Raw genomic sequence first — 23,803 nt, 5'->3', positions numbered from 1 at the left:
AGATCCTTTGTCTTCCTGAGGCTGAGTCTCCGTTTTGGGCAGTAGCACTTCTCGCGGAGGGGGCTCGCGTCGGCCTCCTGTGCGCAGTTGTTGAGGATGACTCTCCAGGTCCCGTGGTGTTTCCGAGAGGCATGGCAGTTGGGCACTCTCGTCTTCCCACAGTGGTACAGGGAGGCATAGCAGGCTAGCTAGTTTGTTGGGCATAGATTTGATGTACAGCGGTTAGCTATATGCAAAGACTCTTTGTATGTTATGTATGTACAACTTGCATTGTATTGGCTTGTTGTTTTGTTTCTTTCTCTCTCTCTCTTTATGATTGATCGCATCGATGCTTTGCCTGTGCCCCTTATCCCTGCCCCTTCGCATACTACGGCTTCTTAGCGGCCACATGGTGTGAGATTCGAGGGGCATTGCGTTGCAGTAGGTGGGAAGTGGGGAGCTTGGAGTTTTAGGTTTTCAGGACATCAGAAGGGTCATGTGATTTTGGCATGGAGACTTTTAGTCGTGCCAGTGCTGGGGTGTAATCCCTTCACCATGTTAGGTCAGCCAGGCCTTAGAAATGATAGAGGGTGTTGTGCCTATCCGGTATGAAGGCACTACCTTCAAGATGCTATGGCAGTCTTTGCCTATCTGCCATTTTAGGTTTGCCAGGCCCAAAGGATGACGGACGCAATGCCTGTCCAGTAGGGAGACTTAGGTCTTCAAGATGCTGGAGCGGTCTTTGCCTATCCGTCATGTAGGTTAGCTAGACCCTAAAGATGACTGACGGAATGCCTGTCCAGCACGGAGGCTTATGCCTTCAAGATGCTGGAGCGGTCTCTGCCTATCCACCACGTAGGTTAGCGAGACCTTAAAGATGGAAGACGGAATGCCTGTCCAGCACGGAGGCTTATGCCTTCAAGATGCTGGAGCGGTGTTTGCCTATCCTCCACGTAGGTTGGTGAGACCTTAAAGATGGTGGATAGAATGCCTGTCCAGCATGGAGGCTTATGTCTTCAAGATGCTGGAGGGTCTTCGTTGCTTTTTTAAGAGGACTCAGCCTAGGGCTGCCTATACATAGTACTTGTGGAGGGTCTCCGCATTCCAACTGTGTTTGAGGGAGGTCCCTTCTGTATCGGCCAGGCGGTAGGAGCTGGGCCTGTTAGACTTGAGGACCAGGTATGGGCCTTTCCATTTGTTGCGCAGCTTTCCTGGGGCTAGGCCATGTCGAAGCACTAGTTCGCTGGGTTTGAAGTTTCGTCGCACAACCCTTGGATCGTACCAAGCCTTAGTTTTCTTGATGTAGTGATCAAGATTCTAAATGGAATGGAGCCACGTGCCTTCGGTAAGGTCGAGGGAGAGCTCCCTTTCTTCATCAGATTGTGGAAGTTGTACCCTGAGTGAGTAGCCCTTGACCTCGGTGGGGGTCATGGCCTCGTCTCCATACAGGAGGCGGAAGGGTGTGAACCCGGTGTCCCGCATGACAGTGGTGCAGAGGGACCACAAAACCTTGGGAATTTCCTTGACTCATAGGCCTCGAGCTAAGCCAACGAGGTGGTAATTTAGACCGAAGAGGATGTTGCCATTGGCTCTTTTGATGGCCCCATTGGACTGAGGGTGTTGAACTACTGTGAAGCATAATTCGATGCTGAGGTCATCGCAGAACTATCTGAAAGGCCCGGAGTCGAATTGCGTGTCGTTGTCCACCGTGAGCTGTCGTGGGACGCCGAAGTGGTAGATTATGTTCTTCTAGAAGAATTTTTGGACATTTTTTGACGTGATTGCAGTGAGGGGTTCAACCTCGACCCATTTGGAGAAGTACTCCAATGCTATCACTGTGTACTGAAGGTTGCCTTTGGCATGGAGAAATAGACTGATGAGGTCCAGACCACCATGAGCTAGGGGCCAGACGGGGGCAATTGGTTGTAATGGAGTTGGGGTTTGTGGCTTCGGCGTCTCATCCATTGGCATCTTGGCAGGTGCGGACGAGGTCTTCCGCATCGGATATGATCGTAGGCCAATGGAGCCCCTGGCAAAGTGCCTTACTAGCTAGGGCACGTGGCGCCAGATGATTGCCGCAAAGGCCTTCGTGTATTTCTCGGAGGAGGTTGGCTCCTTCTTGTTTAGTAATGCAGCGAAGGAGTGGAGCGCAGATACCTGTCTTGTAAAGGGCGCCATTTATGAGATGGTAGCCTCTGGCGCGATGTTGAATGCGATGGAGTGCAATCGGGTCATCCGGTTCTTCTGTTCCTCTCAGGAAGGATAGGAGGGGGGCCCTCCAGTTCGTGACTTCGATGGGGAGGATGGCGGAGGCCGTCTCGTCAAGAGCTCTGGCAGTTGGCTAGTGTAGGGTCTCGAGGTAGGTGCCTATTGGTGGGTCTTTACCCATGGCTGTGGTCTTTGCCAGGGCGTCTGCCTGACTGTTGTCCGCCCGCGGTATGCATTGTATTGATATGTTGCGGAAGTGTACCTCAGCCTTGCGAATGGCCTCAAGGTATATTGTCATGTCTGGATGCCGAACATGGAATTTCTTTTTGACGTGACCGGTGACGATCTGATAGTCGGTACGAATGATGACTCTGGCTACCCCCAAGGCTCAGTCCTTTCAGAGGCCTAAGTGGACGGTCTCGTATTCAGCTATATTGTTGGTCGTCTTGAAATCCAGGCGAGCAGCGTATTGGACCTGCTGGCTTGTGGAAGAGATGAGGATCACGCCGGCTCCAGCACCCAAGGAGCAGTATGCTCCATCAGTGTAGATGGTCCAGATGTCTTGGGTGGGTGTAGTGTTGGGTTCGGTGGGTGCCGGGGTCCATTCGATGATGAAGTCTGCCAAGATTTGGGATTTGATAGAGGTAGAGGCCACAAACCTTACCACGAAGGGGGCTAACTCTATCGTCCACTTGCCGATGCGTCCCGTCGTCTCCTGGTTGTGAAACATGTCGCCAAGTGGGTACGAAGTTGGGACAGTGATGTCGTAGGCAAGGAAGTAGTGCCGGAGCTTGTGTGAGGCCATCAGCAGGGCGTAGGCTATTTTTTCGAGCTCGGTGTAGCGCGTCTTGGCCCCGGCTAAGGCCTCCAAGACGTAGTATACAACCCTTTGAGTGGAGCGACCGTTACTCTTTTCCTCCCGTACCAGGGCAGCGCTGACGGCAGATGCAGAGACAGATAAGTATAGGAGTAGTCCCTCATGGGGGAGGGGCATCGCAAGTGTTTTGAGGTGGGAAAGGTGTGCCTTTAGGGCCTCGAATGCCACTTGGCATTCCGGCGTCCAGCTAAATGGTTCGGAGCCCCTCAGCGTTTTGAAGAAAGGGAGGCTGTGCTCAGCAGATTTAATGAGGAAGCGGCTGAGGGCCACGACGCGGTCGGCCAGGCGTTGTACTTCTTTTGGATTGGCGGGAGGTGACATTTCTGCGATGGCACGAATCTTGCCCGGATTGGCCTCGATGCCTCTTCGGAGATGAGATCCTAGCATCTTCCCACCCCTAGCGCCAAATACGCATTTTTCTGAGTTCAGCCGCACGCCTACGGCCCTAAGGCTGTTGAATGTTTCTTATAGGTCGGCAACATGGTTGGCTTCTAGTTGGCTTTTTACCACGGTATCGTCTATGTAGGCCTCGAAGTTGCGGCCCAACTGCTACTGCAGCACCTAGTGTACTAGGCGAGAGAAGGTGGCCCCAACATTCTGAAGACCGAAGGGCTTCCGGACGTAGCAATACACTCCGAAGGAGGTAATGAAGCTGGTCTTGCTCTCATCCTCTGTTGCCATCCACACCTGGTGGTACCCGGAGTAGGCGTCAAGGAAGCTCAACAATTCACAGTCGGTGGTGGAATCCACTAGCTGGTCGATGCAAGAAAGGGGGTACGGATCCCGAGGGTATACTTTGTTTAATGATGTGAAATCGATGCACATATGCCATTTTTTGCTGTGTTTCTTGACCAGGACAGTGTTGGAGAGCCAATCGGAGTGGATGACCTCTCGGATAACACCGGTTTTCAGTAGCTTCTGGACTTCTTCCTTTGCGACTTCTGCTCGCTGCGGAGAGAGCTTGCGAAGTCCCTGGTGTATGGGCCTTGCCTTCGGGTCGACCTGAAGTGAGTGCTCGATGATGCTGCGATCGACTCCTGGGAGGTCCTGCGGGGACCATGCGAAGGTGTCAAGATTACCCTGCAAGACAGCCAGAAGTTGGGCTTCTTGCCCGAAGGTGAGGTCCGCCCCTATTCGAAAGGTCCGGTCAGGTTGGTCTAGGTGTATGGGGATCAGCTTTATGTCCCCCTTCGGTTGTGTCCTCGGAGGGTAGCGATGCCCGGGATGCGCCGATGGAGAGTCCTCCTGTGTCATGGCGTGGATATGGCGACTGGGGAGCAGAGTAGGGTGCCCATTCTCGATGTGCCTAGCCAGGTCTTGGTCGCCGTGGACGGTTATTACCCCTGAGGTCCAGGCATCTTCAGGCAGAGGTAATTGTGATGGGGTACAGCTCCGAATCTGTTCAGAGTTCCCCGTCCCAGGATGGTATTGTAGGCATATGGTACGTCCACAACATCGAAGGTGATGACCTATAACACCTTGATTTTCAGATTTCTCAAATTTCTAAAGGTCCAAACTATAGGATTCCCATTCACTTAGTTTTCCAAGATTATTGAATAGCTTCACCTATAGTATATGTTTAAAACCTATTTTCTTTATCAATCAATCAATATAGGATATTATTTTGTGTGCATTGCATGCTGAGTTTTGTTAGGAGCCAGGTAAATGCGTTAGAGTTCCTTTTCTTTTCTTTCTTTTTGGTGTTTTAAGTGAAAAAGATTTTGAAAGGGTTTTTACAAAACTCAGTAGTAAATTAGTTAAGGATCTTAATGGTTGGAATTCAAAGTCTTTGAATTCATCATCTATTCAATCCTTTATCATACCTGATCCTTTTCCAGTTCAATTCAAATCTTATCCAAATCATTATTTAAAGTCAATCTTTCCTCTTTCTCAAATTCTACCCAAATCCAAATTCAACTTCCTTATCTACTCCTATTCTTGTTCAACATCATCGTTTTTGTTTCTTTTAAATTCATTCTGAACTCAATTCAAATTTAAACGTTATTCAAATTTCTCTACAAAAGTTTCTTTTCTAAACCCTAGATATACCTAAAGTATTTTTGGGCTCAATCTTGCTCAAGTCCAAACCCTTAGCCAAGTCTTCTAGATGGCCCAACAAAGGATCCACGAAATCTATAAATTTTCCTGGAGTCCTGGACAGCCTCATCTTCTCATGAAGTTTCAGACTTCAAAACGGCCTCAAATGCAAATCTTGACAATACCAAAGTTGTAGGTCTCATCGAGAGCTTCAATTTGAACCTATGGAAGTCCCCTTTTGGCTCCAACTCAACAATGACACCAAACCCTAGGAAGTCACTGTTGCCCTATCCGTGCGCCGCTGTTCGCCGGAGCCGCCGCCGCCGCCGCCTGTGTTGCGCTACGTCATCTTCTCCACGAATTCTCCTTCCTCGACCATCAAAGCAAGGTGAGGACCCTTTCTTCTCCTCCCTTACTACTGTTTTAGCATCATACTAAGTTCCTAGCCAAGCCCTAGCCTCGGCCAAAGCCCGATCTACGCCGCTACGGTCGTCGCCGCCGTAGACAACCACGGGATAACCGCGCTGTAGCCTATTGGTATCGACGTTCCCGGCCAACTAGTGCACCATTTGCCATTCCCTTTCACCGGTGCATGTTCCATGATGTTCCCCACGCCCTCACCAACTAGGTCGGCCAGTAGAGCAGCCAAACCACCGTAATCAAGGTCGACATACCCGTTGTCCGGTTTCTGGACGCGTTCCCCATCAATCCAAAAGCCGTATGGATGCACCAACTGCGTCACGGTGTGTCCCATCAAGTCTTCTATGGACCCTAGGAGCCCATCCCTGTTTGAGCAGCGACACAACCAAGATGCCACTGCCAACCACAACATGTCGCAGCCATCACCCGTCTCATCTCCGTTGATCGTTCTTCCTCTCAGTGGATGATCTACCCAAAACTATATCGTAGCATTGTGATCCTGGGGTATATGAACATCTCTATTCAAACATTTTCTCAAATTTCATAGCCAATCTCTGGGAATGCGAGCATCTTCATTCCCGCATCTGTTCGCGGTCACCACCAAACTTAGAAGCAGTCATCGCTGTTTTGTCGCTACCTTGGATAACCCCTTCCAAAACCAACCATACCGTTGAGTTAGTCTTTCCGAGTTCTACGTCATGCTTCCCTCGTTTCACTAAAACACCATTGGAGCCCAACATCAATGCCTGTGGCCACGTGCCCGATCGCCATCTCCGACGAAACCCGAACCATCACCGCTACATAGAGTCACCAGTAGTATCCTTAACCTAGAAGCACAACCTTCGGCCTTTTTGATCCACCATAGGTGGTCGATACTAGATCTTAGTGTATCCCTTCTTTAATCCAAGATGGTACTTGCATAGCATGCAAAGTCAGCGCCACATCATTCTCCTTAGCCTAGTCAGCAAAGTCTGGTCTGCCCTACACTTCTTGAATCTTGCACAATAATATTGTCAAGCCTGACACAGTGATTGTGCAATAAAGCCTTTCCCATAGGGAGATAGTTTCCTTTTTAGTCTAATCCATCTCTCGAAAGCTATTCTCTTTTCATCTTAACTCCAATTTAGACGATTCTCGTGTCTAAATATTTCTAAAATCATCCCTATCCAACCATAGTATTTTTTAAAGTGTTTTAATGATATTTGGTATGTTGTTATTAGTGTTTTCCTTTGTATTGTTTGTCGGTAGTTCTCGCGATTAGTCGATAACGTTCCGGAGCAGTTCGAGGGACTTCAAGACCAAGATTTCGACAACACTGAGCAGCACTGGGTAAAAGGCAAGTGTCCTTGATCATCTTGAACCTATGTTTTAAATGTTTTATTATACAAAATTGCAAGCAGCGTCTGTTAATATGATGGGTAGTCACCTATGTTAGGGTTTACCCAGTTCTTCCTTTATGTTCCTTGAAGCCTAAGTGATAGTTGATATGAGTTTCTTGGGTAGAATTGCTTAGCCATGCTTTTGGGATATTGGGAAGTATCATATACATGTTAATGGAGTTATGCAATGGTACTGATGAATTTGGTATAGTAACATGGAACCCTGGGACTTGGGCAAAGAATGAGTTTAGTGATGATGATTCAGGTGGTGGGCTTGTGGATACGTTCCAGGCAGAGATGTTAGGTTGGTTATTTCCGAGTTGGATGTTGGTTCTTGTGGTGGGCTTGTGGATACGTTCCGAGCAGAGATGTTAGGTTTTGTTGGTTATTTCCTTGCCCAAGTGTCACATATAAGGACCGGTTCGTGTAGCGACAACCCAAGAACTACCGTACAAACACGAGGCCGATATAGGTAAGGCTTAGCATATCAATTAGACACCTGGCTAGCATTAGTTGGAGTACCAGGACATAATTCATGGACCATGCTTCGTAGTGATCTCCTGGCGGCACACCACTGGCGTGTGTTAAGTGTTTCACGAACACGACAACATGGAAATCACGACTCATGGATAAAAGTTGGACAACCTCTTCAGAGTGTAAAACTATTATAACAGCCATGCCCACGGTTATGGGAGACTTGGATCGTCACATGATTAGTGGATTGTGATTAGATGGTTGTGGTTATGGTTCTGGTACAGGGAGTACTAGATGGTTGTGGTTTTGGTTATAGTACAGGGAGTACTAGACGGTTATGGTATGCAAGGTGGGAGCCTTGTATGCTGGGTATTGGACTGTATGGGTTACATTCACTTAATAATTGTTTAATGTTTTTTTAGTCCAAATATGTTTTCATTACTCGCATTTATGCAAATATACCATGTGTTAGCCTATTCTTGATATAAGCCTACATATAATTATCTTTCCCGCACTTGCTGAGCGCGTCATGTGCTCACACTTGCTATTTTCCCTACCCCATGCGACATGTGTGATGCTGCTCAGTGAGTGAAGATGTTGAAGACTATCAAGATGAAGTTGTGACGTTCTAGGCACGTGTCTTCTGGTCGATTGCCTGTGGTGTTGTTGGGCACCAGTGCTTCTGTTCCGCTGCAGATATCTTCATAGAAGATAATATATGTCAATTGCTGTAAGAGTTTAACGTTTATTTAATAAAATTATTGCTTTTTTACTTCACCTGTGACGTCCTTATGTGTGTTGAATATCCTGGGCACATATAAGCCGTATCTGGTTTTGGCCGTTAAAACCGGGTGTGACCTGACCTTGGATCATGATGCGGAGCCCTCGCTAAAGATGATCGGGAGATCAATCTGGCCTAGGGTGTTGAGGCCCCCATTGAATCCCTGGAGGGGTCTACTGCTTGGTGAGAGCCGGCTTTGTGGAATTCGAAGCTGGTCGAAGGCATGCATGAATAGGAGGTCCGCTGAGCTGCCTTCATCGACCAGTATTCTTCGGACGTCGACTTCGGCGATGTTGGCTGAGATGACCAGGGCATCGGAGTGGGGAAATTTTACCCCCTCAGAGTTGTCGACGGTGAACGTCACGGGTGTGTCAGCCCAGTCGGGGCTTGTCGATGGATGATAATCGCTCCGATGTGGTGTACACCGCGTGCATAGTCTCGCCGTTGTCATTTCGATGTGCAACCGGAGCTCCCACCGCAGGTAATGGCGAGGATGACCTGTTTGCCACGCACACCTTCATCATTGTACCGCTCTAGGGATGACTGGTGTGGCGAAGGTAGGGCCAGCTATGGAGGATTCTACAGGGCCAGATGGTCGACCCGTCGGTTGGCCGATGGCTTGCGATCTTCGGATCACCCCTTGGGGGCCCCATTAGTCAAGGTGAAGGTTGCCTGCCTCCCGAGGTACTCCACTCGAAAAGTGGTGAGGGTTCGACAGCTATCGGTATAATGTCCTCGTCCTGCGCCATGTAGAGTGCACCAGAATTCTCCCTCGGAACCTGGTTTGGAGTGTGGCTTCATTCTGGGAGGCCTCCAGAGCGTCCCTGGCTGTGTGCGCTGGGGTGGCTTTGGTTTGGAGCCCCGCGGCTTGGGCTGAGCTCGGTGTTGTCACTGCCGCCCCCTTTGGGACCTGGCGCTAAGGGCCTCCTCGAAGCTCCTCTTTGCTCGGGGAGCGGGGGCGTGTGACGATCCAGCCTGCGAGTGCAGCATCTCGAAATTGGCACGGGAAGCCTTGCTAGCTTGTGAGCACCTTTGGCGGAGTTTTTTCTCCTCCACCTGTGTATATTCCTCGAATTTTCTCATGAGGACTTCTACCATGCATATTGGGTGTCGGTTCAGCCGATCGTATAACGGGCCTTCGGCCAGGCCCTTGGTCACGGCGTCAATGACCGAAGAGTCCGATATGCCCCTAATCTAGGCTTTGGTCTGGGAGAACCTTCGGAAGTAGTCCTGGAGGGTTTCGTCTGGCTTGTGCCTGATAGTGAACAGGCTGTCGTAGTAGGTTTGATGAAGGTGCCCTAGAAGTTGCTACGAAAGAGGTCTCAGAGTTGGGACCAAGTGTGAATGGTGCTAGGGTCTAGCGCCCAGAACCAGCGTATGGCCACTCCTTCTAAGGCGAGGGGGAAGCATTTAGCCACAGTGGCCGGTCCGCCCCCGCTAGCCTCTATGGATAGGGTGTAGGATCGGGCGAAGTTGTCAGCATCCGAATCTTCTTTAAACTTGGGCAACTTCGGGATCTGAAAACCCTCTGGGAAGGGCGTGGCCTGCAGGTCGGCCCACAGGGGAGAATCGTGGTCTTGTAGGGGATCCTCACGATGCTGGTTCTGAGGCTCCGGGGACCAAATGGGCTGGTTCCTTACGCCAAGGGGTTTGTCTGTTCATGGAGCTTGGGTCGGAACCACGCCAACTGTCCTGGGAGTGGCGGCGAAGGTGTGGGCAGCTTGTTGTTCGGCCCACAGAGCTGTCCGTAGTTCCTCCATCTGGGCCAGGAGTGCTGCCAAGCATGATTGCCGCTCGGGCGGAACGGTGTTTTTGGCGGTAACACCGACTGTAGCCCCTAGGGTGCAACAGCGGCCTCACCTTGCTACTGCTGGGTCTCTAGGGTAGAGAACCCTTCGGTGTCGCCCACAGCTGTGGTTATGGTTGGGTCAGTAGTGGCCGTAAGGTTCCCATTCCCCTCGGCTGGGGGGCCATTGTCGGTGCCGCCTGCATATAGCTAGCTGGACTGCTGCATAGGCGAGACTGGGGGGTTGATCGCTGTCAACGTGACCTTGGTGGTCTTCTTCTTGGGTGGCATCCGATCTCTCTTAGCACTTCTGTGTTCGAGTCCCCATGGCGAGCGTGCTGTTGGAGCAAGAGTTCATCTTGCCCCAGCAAGTACGGCGAGAGTTTTTTCTAAGGAGTAGACTTAAGCTTGGAGACGAAGTTTAAGAGTAAGGAACACCACGAATGCAGCGTGACTTGGTGTATTTTCACTTCTGTGTCTTTTTTGCTGTCTTGCCCATCCGTTAGCCCAGGCGACTATGGCTCTTATTTATAAGGCCGTGCGCAGCTTGGTGTACAAGTTATCATAATGTACAAATATCTGGGATCTTACCGATTTACTGGGCCTTATCCTGGATAACTACTTTCTACCCTATCTGGGAGATAAATATCTACCGTGGTAATTATCGTGGTGTTTACCCCCTGAAGGGAGCGAGCCGGTCACCAAATGCCGCTCAGCGTCGCACTGTCAGGCGTGTCAGGATAGCCTCCATCATGCCGGGGTGTCAGAACGGCGTCCACTAGTCTAGGTATTTAATTCCGATCACCTCCTTGCAGGCAAAGTACGATCGGTGATCCACTTCTAGCAGATCTTTCCTGAGGCCTGATAACTCACCCAGTAGCCTCCGGGAAGCCAGTTTGAGCAGCGGGAGCCCGAGCCTTCGAGAGGCTGAGCCTTCGGGACGCAAGACTCTAAAAGGCCGGAGCTTCGGGAGGCCGAGGTTTCAGGAGATTGAGCCTTTTCGAGATTGAGCCTTCGGGAGGCAGGACTTTGGGAGGCCGTGGCTTCGGGAGACCGAGCCTTTAGGAGGCTGAGCCTTCGGGAGGCAGGACCCTGGAAGGCCGGGCTTCTCGAGGCTGGGGCTTCTGGAGACCGAGCCTTTGGGAGGCTGAGCATTCGGGAGGCCAGGCTGGTTAAGCCAAGGGGCCGTCAGGGGTCCTTAACAATGACCCCCAACAGAGGGGTCCTCACCTTGCTTTGACAATCGGAGAAGGAGGATTCGCGGAGACGGCGACGAGGTAGCGCATCATGTGTGGCGGCGGCGGCTACGGCGAACGGCGGCATACGGATAGGGCACCTGAGGCTGCTAGGCTTTGTGGCTTGGAATAGGGGTAGGAGAGGGTGTACAACTCATATTTATAGGACTAGGGGCAGCTGGTTGAGGTGGATTCTAAGCCAAACACGAATCGAGTTCGAGTTCAAGTCGGTTAGGATTTACTTTTTTTAGCTCTCTATTACAAGGATGATATCTCCATCATCCTGACTCCAAATTGGATGTTTCTGGACTCTAAATTAACTACTCGAAAAGATCTACAACTTCGTTATTCATTGGAACCTCTAAAAACGACATCTTAATTTTCAAAAATGCATCACAAGATAAACTATTTGAACTCAGACTTATCTGTGCAGCACTGATTTCGGGGGCCATAACTCCTAACTCCATTATCCAAAAGGGAACTTTCATAGATTCAAATCGAAGCTCTCGACGAGACCTACAATTTTGGCATTGTCAAGATTTACATTTGAGGCCGTTTTAAACTCCGAAACTTTATAAGAATATGAAGCTGTCCAGGACTTCGCGAAAATTTGCAGATTTCGTGGATCCTTTACTGGGCTATCTAGAAGACTAGGCTAAGAGTTTAGACTTAAGCTTGTTTGAAATCAAAGATACATTAGGTATATCTTGGGTTTAGAAAAGAAATTTTTTCAGAGAAATTTGAATAGGGTTTAAATTTGAATTGAGCTTGGAGTGAATTTAAGAGGAACGAAAAATGAGGTTGAACAAGAATAGGAGTAGATAAGTAATTTGAATTTGGATTTGGGTAGAATTTGAGAAAGAGGAGTGATTGGCTTTAAAGAAGGATTTGCATAAGATTTGAATTGAGATGGAGAACGATGAGGTATGATCATGGATTGAATAGATGATGAATTCAAAGATTTTAAATTCCAACCGTTAAGATCCTTAACTAATTCACTACTGAGTTTTGTAAAATTCTTTTTCACACAAAACACTAAAGAAAAAGAAAAAAAGAACTCTAATGCATTTACCTGACTCCTAATAAAACTTAGCATGCAATGCAAACAAAATAATAACCTATATTTATTGATTGATTAAGAAAATAGGTTTTAAACCTATACTACTGGTGAAGCTATTCAATAATCTTCAAAAATTTTAAAAATTTGTAAATTCTGAAAATTAGGGTGTTATAAGTCTCTCCTTTCTCTTCGCTCGGTAGCACTTTTAGGAATTTTTGTAATCATCTCTCCATTAGCTTATCTGTAAAAGAGCTCAATTTTTTTGTAAAATGTAAGATTCCTATTTCTACTAGAATACCTGTGTACTGTAAACCTTTTATTTATAAGGAAGTTTAAATAAGTGTCCAATGTTTCATTTGGAAGTTTTGAGGTTTGTGGAATTTCTTATCGGGATGTTTGTCGCGACGTAGACTTGGCTCTAGGCGGATAACATCTGAGTATACATGACAATTTTTGTACGGTTCTCCACAACCCCTAAAATAAAATTTCTTCCCTTTTCGATAGGAAAAGATATGCATGACAATTTTTGCACTCCTAGTATACATGAAGCCCTTGACTAGATATAGGGGAAGGATTCCCAGATGGTTAGTCCAGAAAACCCAGAGCGCACATGAGTATAAATTCTGAAATTGCAGCTTATCTTAGTTTTTTGAAGGTATTCGTTTGAGGATATGCAAAAAGATACATATTGATAATATGATAACAAATATTACAAAATATATTCTAAGTACTTACACATAGAACTTACGAAGCTGGTCGATATTCCAAGAATTTTTAAGGACTTGACCATCCTCCATAGCTAACCTAAAAGACCCTGGTTGATTAGATTCAACGACCCTATAAGGACATCCCCATTCAAAGATAACTTCTTGATGTTGTCAAAGATTAGTTCCTGACAATATGTCCGTAAATTAACTAGGTACCTTCGTGTGTAGGGATTAATCACGAGATGAGACAATCAATGTATACAGGTTTGAGCCTCCGATTGGAGTAATACCCCACGTCCTGTGGGGGTGTTGTTGCCGTATATTGATGATCTCAAGTACAAGCAATGTGGCTAAAACAATTACAGAGAGTAGATCAGATCTAATCTAACTTAAGGCTAAAGTCATCGAACGTCTTCTCTACTAGGATCTTGATGATTGCCTCGAGTTCTCTCACGTGTTTTGTGTTGTTGTCCCTCCTTCTTTCCCTCCCCAGCCTTTCCGCCTTATATAGGAGTGAGGTACCGACTCCTATCCAGCCGTAGTTGATACGGAGTTATCTTCCTTAATGTCCAAGTAGATAAATCTGTTTTGAATAATGATCGTATCTGTAACACCCTGATTTTCAGATTTCTCAAATTTTTAAAATTTTCCAAGATTATTGAATAGCTTCACCAATAGAATAGGTTTAAAACCTATTTTCTTAATCAATCAATCAATATAGGTTATCATTTTGTGCGCATTGCATGCTGAGTTTTGTTAGGATCCAGGTAAATGCATTAGAGTTCTTTTTTCTTTTCTTTCTCTTTAGTGTTTTGAGTGAAAAAGATTTTGAAAAGGTTTTTACAAAACTCAGTAGTGAATAAGTTAAGGATCTTAATGGTTGGAATTCGAAGTCCATGAATTCATCATCTATTCAATCCTTTATCATACCGGATCCTTCTCCAGGTTAATTCAAGTCTTATCCAAATCCTTGTTTAAAACCAATCTCTCCCTTTCTCAAATTCTACCTAAAATCTAAATTCAAATTCCTTATCTACTCATATTCTTATTCAACCTTATCTTTTGGTTTCTCTCAAATTCACTACAAGCTCAATTCAAATTCAAATCCTATTCAAATTTTTCTGCAAAAGTTTCTTTTCTAAACCCTAGATATACCTAAAGTGTCTTTGGGCTTAATCTTGCTCAATTCCAAACCCTTAGCCAAGTCATCTAGAAGGCCCAACACAAAGGATCCACGAAATCTGTAAATTTTCGCGGAGTCCTGGACAGCCTCATCTTCGCATGACGTTTCAGAGTTCAAAACGGCATCAAATGCAAATCTTGACAATATCAAAGTTGTAGGTCTCGTCGAGAGCTTCGATTTGAACCTATGGAAGTCCTCTTTTGGATAATGGAGCTAGGAGTTATGGTCCCCGAAATCAGTGCTGCGCAGAAAAGTCCAAGTTCAAACAGTTTATCTTGTGACGCATTTTTGGAAATCAAGATGACGTTTTCAGAAGTTCCAGAGACTACCAAAGTTGTAGATATTTTCGATTACTATACTTTAGAATCAAGAAACATCCAATTTGGAGTCCGAACGATAGAGATATCATCCTTGGAATACAGAGCTACGAAAAAGGAAACCGTAACCGACTCGAACTCGAATCCAATTCGTGTTCGGTTTGGACTCCACCTCAACCAGCAGCCCCTAGCCCTATATATATGAGTTGCACGCCCTCTCCTACCTCTATTCCATGCCCCCAAGCCCTAGAAGTCACTGCTGCCCTACCCGTGTGTCGCCGGAGCACCACCGTTCGCCGGAGCCGCCACCGTCGCTGCCCGTGATGCGCTACGTCGTGTTCTCCGCGAATCCTCCTTCCTCGACCATCAAAGCAAGGTGAGGACCCCTTATTATCCTCCCTTACTACTGTTTTAGCATCATACTAAGTCCCTAGCTAAGCCCTAGCCCCGGCCAAAGCCCAATCTATGCCGCCATGGTCGTCACCGTCGCGGACAGCCGCGAGACAGCCGCGCTATAGCTGATTGGCATCGATGTTCCCGACCGACCAGAGGTCAAATCACCAAGCCTTTCACCGGTGCATATCCCATGATGTTCCCCACGCCCTCACCAACCGGTTTGGCCAGTAGATTAGCCAAACTACCGCAATCAATGTCGAAATACCCGGTGTCCGGTTTCTGCACGTGTTCTGCGCATGCACCGGATTTGCATTCGCATTCCCTGTCAATCCGTAAGCCGTATGGATGCCCCAACCGCGTCACGGCGTGTTCCATGGAGTCTTCTACGTGACCCTAGGAGCCCATCCCCGTTTGTGCAGCGACACGACTAGGACGCCATTGCCAACCACAGCATGTCGCAGCTATCACCCGTCTCATCTATGCTGATTGTTCTTCCTCTTAGTGGATGATCTACCAAAACCCTTGCCTAGCATTGTGTTCCCGGGTTATATGAACATCCTTGTTCAAACGGTTTCTCAAATTTTATAGCCAATTTCTGGGAACGCTAGCGTCTTCGTTCCTGCATTTGTTCGCGGTCACCACCAAACCTAGAAGCAGCCATCGCTGTTTTGCCACTACCTCGGATGACCCCTTCAAAAACCAACCATACTGCTGAGTTAGTCTTTCCGCATTCTACGCCATGCTCCCCTCGTTTCACTGAAACACCACTGAAGCTGACATCGATATTTGTAGCCACGTGCCCGATCGCCATCTCCGACGAAACCCGAACCACCACCGCTATATAGAGTCACCAGTAGTATCGTTAACCTAGAAGTGAACGTTCAGCCTTTTTGATCCATCATAGGTGGTCGATACTAGACCTCAGCGTATCCCTTCTTTAATCCAAGATGGTACCTGCATAGCATACCAAGTCAATGCCACATCATTCTCTTTAGCCTAGTCAGCGAAGTCTAGTCTGCCCTAAACTTCTTGAATCTTGCGCAATGGCGTTGTCAAGCCTAGCGCAATGATTGCACAATAAACTCTTTTCCCATAGGAAAATAACTCCAGTAAATTAGTCTTTTTTTCAATCTAATCCATCTCTCGAAAGCTCATTCTCTTTTCATCTTAACTCCGATTTAGGCGTTTCTTGTGTCCTGATGTTTCTAAAATCATCCCTATCCAACCATAGTATTTTTAAAGTGTTTTAATGATGTTTGGTATGTTCTTCTTAGTGTTTTCCTTTGTGTTGTTTGTCGGTAGTTCTCGTGATTAGTTGATAACGTTCCAGAGCAGTTCGATGGACTTCAAGACCAAGATTTCGACAATACTGAGCAGCATTGGGAAAAAGGCAAGTGTCCTTGATCATTTTAAACCTATATTTTAAATGTTTTGTTTTACAAAATTGCATGTAGTGTCAATGTGATGGGTATTCACCTATGTTAGAGTTTTCCCTAGATTTTCCCTTATCATCCCTTGGAACCTAGATGGTTTATGGTTAGGTGTCTTTGTGGGTAGATTGCTTAGCCATGCTTTTGGGATGTTGAGAAGTGTCACAATCTTGGCTAATGAACATATGCAACAATGGTCGTTAATGTGTTAATGGTCTAGCAACATGGAACCTTAGGCCTTGAGCAAAGTGGTTTTGATGGTTGTCATGGTTATGATGTTGGTTTAGTGTTTGCTCAAGTAACCTAAGTAATGACCGGTTCGTGGAGCGACAACCCAAAATGTAACGTACCAACCACGAGGCTGATATGGGTAAGGCGTGACATACTAATTAGAGTCTATCCAGTGTGTGTTGGGTCAGCACAAAAGGGGGCTTCTGGGTAGGAGCTTAGCTTGCGTAAAGCCTAGCGGTGAAACCTAGTGGGCAGACACATATTGGATTAGTCTTTGGTTAGTGGAAAGTGTCATAAAGTGATTCTTGGCGGCACACCACTGGCGTGTGTTAAGTGTTTCGCGAACACGGCAACATGGAATTCACTGACTCGTGGGGAAAGCTGGACAACCTCTGCAGAGTGTAAAACTGTTATAACAGCCGTGCTCACGGATATGAGAGACTTGGATTCTCACATGATTAGATGGTTGTGGTTATGGGTTTGGTTATGGTTTTGGTACAGGGAGTACTAGTTGGTTGTGGTTATGGTTCTGGTACAGGGAGTACTAGATGGTTGTGGTTATGGTTCTGGTACAGAAAGTACTAGATGGTTTGGTTATAGTACAGGGAGTACTAGAAGGTTCTGGTGTGCAAGGTGGGAAGCCTTGTATGCTGGATGCTGAGCTGTTTGGGTTACATTCACTTAATAATTGCTTAATGCTTTTGAGTCCAAATATATTTTCATTACTCGCATTTACGCAAATATACCATGTGTTAGCCTATTCTTGATATAAGCCTGCATATCATTATCTTTCTCACACTTGCTGAGTACTCTATGTGCTCACAGTTGCTATTTTCCCTACACCATACGACATGTGTGTTGCTGCTCAGTGAGTGAAGATATTGAAGACTATCAAGACGAGGTTGTGACGTTCCAGGCGCGTGTCTCCCGATCGGTTGCCTGCGGTGTTGTTGGGCATCAATGCTTCTGTTTCGCTGCAGATATCTTCATAGAAGACAATATATGTCAATTGTTATAAGAGTTTAACGTTTATTTAATAGAAGTATTGTTTTTGTTACTTCACCTGTGACGTCCTTATGTGTGTTGAACATCCTAGGCACACATAAGCCGCATCTGATTTTGGCCGTTAAAACCGGGTGTGACAGTATCGGGTTGGGTAATCAATCTAAACTTTGCTGATATGTACTTCCTTGATTCCGGGTATATCGGGTACCACTGATGTGTGTTGTACATACCATGTCTGTGTATGATATACTCCTTATGCGCATATACCCCATAGTTAGATATTCGATAGTAGCCCCCTAACTCTACTCCGAAGGAGAGGTTTCCATTAGCACCTACTCGAGTACTGCCAAGTTAAAGCTTGGTCGAGTAAAGTAGTTCGAACTCATGGTCGAAAGAATCGAGTATGGACAAATCTTTTCCCAAGTATCGAGTGGAAGCTAAGTCGGGTCGAGCGCCCTGTGGCTAACTGCACTCAAGACTTGAAAAGATTTAAAGAACTCAACTGATCGACACCCGACTCCGAGTAGAGTTAAAAAAACCTTTCAAAATTTGAAACGACAGGTATGGGTGCATTTAATGCAGGCAGAAGGGTGTGCAGAGATTCGCACATCATCATCATTCCTTTTTTCACGTCGACCAAAGCTCTGTAGAGATTGGAGTGGAAACATATAACAAACATACGGTATTATGATGTAGCCCACGACTCTATGGTCGAGGACGAAATTACTCGATCGAAGAGTAGAAAAGGACATACCTGTACTATTGATCGAAAGTAGTTTTAAAGCTCAGAACTGCATACTCGACCGAATCTCGCTTTCGACCATATACTCGATAAGACTCACTCTCGACCATGTACTCGATAACATAGTCGGTCGAAGGGTGAGGCTTGTTCTCGACTAAGTACTCAAGAATGCAAGCCCTCAAGCGTTATGGTTTTGACTGCAATATGATTATCGAGTGAACTTGAACTAGTGGGCAGGTGGGCATTAAAAGACCCCACTCCCGTTTGTACTCGTTTTCACCACAACATTGATCTGACGCGTCATAATGGCCGCTCATCCCTCTTTGCAGAGATGAGACAAGCCATAATGCAATCATGACTTCCACCAAACGCTCTACGTGCTCGAGGTGACGCCATCATTTTGGATCTTAACGGCCACGTTTACACAGTATAACCCGTTTCCCCCGCTATAAATAGAGGGAACTCGAAGCCGTTTGTCTATCATCTCCTTTGTTTTTTTTACCCATTGCCTCTTAGGACTCGTACAGCTTCAAGCCATGGCCTCCACTCAATCTATGCCTCTTGAGCCAATCCCAGAGGTCCTTTCCCCTAGGCCTCCCACCATGATACCTCCTGAGGTCATCATCATCACGTCTTCCGATGATGAGGACTCAAGTAGCGGGCCTCAGAAGGAGAGGGAAGAAACATCCATCGTGGACCGTTGTTGTCCCCTCACTCAACGCATTTGTCGTTACATCAAGACCTATGCTTCGGCATAGTCCTCTGCACCGGAGTGGAATGAAGGTGGTGGTGATCTTGACTGAATCATCGACCAAGCTGCCATTGAAGTCTTCAACAGTGGAGCCCCCGAGTCATCACCGGTGAAGGAGGCATGGTCGCCTTCTCCATCGACAACCGCCAGATCGCCTTCGCGCTAGGCAGAAGACCACTGGCATCACCGGCGCCGGTTATCAACTCCAGTAGGACTTTCGTCTCGGCCACTTTTCCTAGCCCGTATGCTGGTCGATGGCTGATTCCTAGGGTGATCAGCTGCCACCCGAGGGAGGAGTATAGAAAAGAAGGTTCCTCGATTCGTTCAAGGGCGAATGAGGGTCCTTACGCTTCCAAACTTTCAGAGGTGGTGGATCTTCACTATTTTCCAGAGCTAGGCGGATCCTTTATGTAATCTATCTGATGAATAAAACTTTTAAAGTTGGTCGATGTTCCACGAGTGCTCGAGTATCTCGCTGTTCAGAGTAGATAGCCGTACTGACCCAGGTCGTGTGACCTCGACTACTATGTAAGGTCCTTCCCATTTAGGAGATAACATGTGGCGTTGGGCCTGTTTCTTTACCTTCCGCAAGATGAGGTCCCCAGCATCGAGTTTCTTGGGCTGAATTATCTGGCTTTGATATCTATGCAACGCCTATTGATACTTAGCTGCTCGAAATAGACGCTCGATCTTGATACTCCTCAAGTAAATTTATGTCATCCGCTTGTAAGTGCTCCTGCCATTCTTCTGAGTAACTTTCCACTCGAGGTGATCCGAACTGCAACTCGGTTGGGAGCACCGCTTCCGCTCTATAAACCAAGAAGAACGGAGTTTCACCGGTGGCCCTATTAGTCGACGTACAAACGGCCCATACTACCAAGGGAAGCTCTTTTACCCAGTGTTTCAAGTAGGATTTTAGCCTGTTGAAGATTCGAGTTTTTATACCCTGCAAGAATATACGATTAGCTTGCTCAACTTGACCATTACTCTGAGGGTGAGCCACTGAGGCGAACAAGTCTTGATGCTGAATTCTTCACAAAATGCAATAAAGGTTCTGCTTCTGAACTATCTATCGTTATTTGTAATTATCCGATGCGGAATGCCGAATCGAGTAATTATGCTCCTCATGAACTTCTTAGCCACTTCTGTGGTTATTTTTCCTACGGGTTCAGCCTCTATCCACTTGGTGAACGTGTCGATAGCCACGAATAGGAATTTGTAACCACCTTGGGCCCTTGGGAATAGTCCCAGGATATCCAAGCCCAAGACGGAGAAAGGCCAAGAAAGAGGAATTGTTTGCAGAGCTTAGGCTGGTTGAGTGGTCTACCTTCCAAAAAATTGGCAGCTCTCGCACTTTTTGATTAGCTCAGAAGTATCCTGGAGGGCAGTTGGCCAATAGAATCCCTAGCAGAAAAATTTTCCCACCAAGGTGCGAGAAGACGCAAGATTGCCACACGTGCCTCCATGGATATCGAGCAATATTTTATTGCCCCCTTCCTGAGTGATGCACTTCATCAAGGTTCCATTACTCCCCTTTTGGTAGATCTTGTTGTTTACCAAAATGTAGAGTTTGGATTTACAAGCAATTTTCTCTGTAGACACATCATCATCATCATCAGGGGTGTCTCGATCCTCGAGATAGGCTAGGTACAGAGTCATCCAAGCGGGTTGCGTTCGAGTAGTGCATCAACTGTGTCTGTTGGTTCTGCCTCGCTAACCTGGCCAGACTGCCGGTCGGGTTGGGCAACATCTGTTCGCTAAACTGTCAGGATAGATAGTTTAAGGAGTTTCTCAACGAAGACCCCTATGGGTACTGGTGCCTGAGAAGAAGCGAGTCTAGCAAGTTCATCCGCACCAAAGCTATCATTCCTTCTGACACACGTCACTTCTAGCCCTTTGAACTTTTGCTCGAGCTTTCATACCTCAAGTAGGTAAGCTGTCATTTTGTCATCCAAGCACTGGTGTTCCTTTGAACTTGGTTTATGACTAGTTGTGAGTCCCCTTTCACAAGAAGTCATTTAATCCCAAGTAATGTAGCTATGCAGAGCCCGTTTACCAGTCCATCATATTCTGCAATATTATTAGAAGCTTTAAAGTCTAATTGAACAACGTACCTAAGTTCATCGCCCATTGGAGATTTGAGTATAATGCCAGCACCCGAGCCCTGAATCGTGAGCGATCCATCAAAGAAGAGCGTCCAGTGATCTTCAACCATGTTTGGCTTTATCTCTTCAACGCTTGTCCATTCGACGATGAAATCTGCTAACACTCCGGATTCCATGCTTGTGCGTGGTGCGTAGCTTACGTCGAACTCATTTAGTTCTACCACCCATTATGCGATTTGTCCAGTAGCTTCTCGATTTGGTATTACATCCTTTAGTGGATATGTCGTTATGACGGTGATCCTGTGCACTTGAAAGTAGTACCGTAATTTCTCAGAAGACATCAATACTGCATATATCAACTTCTGTACTTGCGGATATCTTAGCTTAGCATCATGTAGAACCTCGCTCACGTAATAAACAAGTTTTTGGACCTTGGCCTTTTCTCAGGATATTCCCGTTAAACCATTAGTACTGTGCTTACAACTTGTGGGGTAGCTGCAATAAACAAAAAAAAGCTCCTCTTTCTCGTTAGACGGTGTAAGAATTAATGGAGAAGATAAGGACTTTTTTAAGTCCTGGAAGGCGCCTCCGCTTCTTCTGTCCATTCAAATCAGTTTTGTTTCTTAAAAAACATGAAGAAAGGCATTCCTCGCTCGCCCATCCTGAAAATGAATCGACTAAGAGCAGCAATACAACCTGTCAGTTTCTGAACCTCCTTCAGTGTTCGAGGTGACTGCATCTGGTTGAGAGCCTCAATTTTGCGTGGGTTAGCCTCAATGCCTCGACTTGATAATAGGAAGCCGAGAAGCTTGCCTGACGGCACACCAAACTTGCACTTTTCGGGGTTGAGCATCATGCAATACTTCCTAAAGTTGTCGAAGGTTTGCCTGAGATCGTCAACCAATGCACTTCTGGTTTCCGATTTGACTACAACTCATCGACGTATGCTTCTACATTGCGCCCAATTTGGGGTTGTAGACAATTTTGAATACACATTTGATACACAGCACCAGCGTTTTTTAAACCGAAAGGCATCTTTACATAGCAAAATACACCGAAGGGAGTAGTAAAAGCCATTTTCTCCTCATCCTTTAATCCCATGCTAATTTGGTGATACCCTGAATAGGCATCTAGAAAACATAGCAATTCGTAGCCTGCCATAGAGTCGACGATCTGGTCGATGTGCGGGAGAGTAAAAGGATCCTAGGGGCAAGCCTTGTTGAGGTCGGTGAAGTCGACGCACATTCTCCATCTGTCATTGGCCTTCTTGAGGAGGACGGGACTCGCGAGCCACGTACGATGATGCACTTCTCAGATGAAACCCGCCTTTAGGAGCTTATCGACCTCCTCCTGGATGGTCCGCTTCCTGCCTTCCATAAATCTTCACTGCTTCTGCACCACAGGCTTGGTGTCGAGTTTAACAGCTAGTCAATGCTCGATCACCTCCCTGGGAAACCCCAGGCATATCAGATGGTTGACATGTGAACACGTCTTGGTTTGCCTGGAGGAAAGTGATGAGCTCGGTTCCTATTTAGAGTCAAGGTTGGCCCCAATCTTAACTGTCTTGGATGGTTCAGACGGGTTGAGGGGCACTGCCTTGACGCAACCATTTATCTTCTTGTTGTTGATGCCGTTGTTGTTCTTTCCTTTGGCGTCATCGGACTCAGAAGTGCCAGCAAGACTTACCAGCCTAGAGTCTTTGGCCTCGATGACACCTTGGCACCTTTGAAGCTTAGATTTTGCATCCTTAGGAGTGATGGCCACTCGACTGAAGTGTTCGACCATATCCAGGCTTTGCTTGTCACATTTGACCGCTATGTGCTGATCCCCTTTAACGATAATGACCCCCTTAGGACCCGGGATCTTGAGTGTTTGATAGGCGTAGTGAACCACCACCATGAACTTGCCTAGGATTGGGTGACCTAGGATCACATTGTACACCATCTCAAAGTCCGCAACATCAAAGGTCAGTTTTTCTGTGCAGAAGTTATCGGGCGTGCCAAACGTGACCGGTAGCTCGGTCTGGCCGAGATGCATTGTCGATGAGTTGGGAGTTATGCCGTGGAAAGGCTCAACTCCTGTCTTAAGCTCTGACCTCCGAATTCCCATCTTGTCCAAGGTTTTGGAGAAAATGAGGTTGAGTGAACTACTACCATCGACCAGAGTTATGGAGACTTTGATGTTGAGTATGGTCGGCTGAACCACGACTAAGCATCGACTAGGATGTGGTATCATGACTAGATGGTCAGTTTGATCAAAGGTGATCGACTGTTCCGACCACTTGAGATACCGAGTGGGCCCAGTTAGGGCCAAGTTGACTTCTCGCTCGACCGCCTTGTACTACCTTTTGGACTCATACATGGCGGATCCTCGGAAGATGTGCGCTAAGCTGTGGTCAGCCTCATGGAACTGGGGCTCGTTACCCTCCACGTTTGACTTAGCCTGCTTATTGCCACGCTCAGCGTTTGCCTTGATCTTTTTATCAAGCTTCTTCTTGAACACAAAGCACTCGTCAAAGTCATGCTGGTTGCTCTGATGAATGGGGCACCACTTTCCACCACCTCGACTGAGGCTTTATTGTCCCTAGTGTTGCGCGATTTGCTCCTGTCGACTGCGGTATAGTTGTATCAGGACCCTCACTTGTCACAGATTTGTTCTTCTTTCCTCCATTCTTCGAGGACTCAGGTCTGTCCTTGCCAG

Source organism: Phragmites australis, chromosome 18, assembly GCF_958298935.1.
Source record: "Phragmites australis chromosome 18, lpPhrAust1.1, whole genome shotgun sequence".
Classification (NCBI taxonomy): Eukaryota; Viridiplantae; Streptophyta; class Magnoliopsida; order Poales; family Poaceae; genus Phragmites; species Phragmites australis.
The sequence above is the reverse complement of the archived record's forward strand: the minus strand, read 5'-3'. Positions refer to the sequence as shown.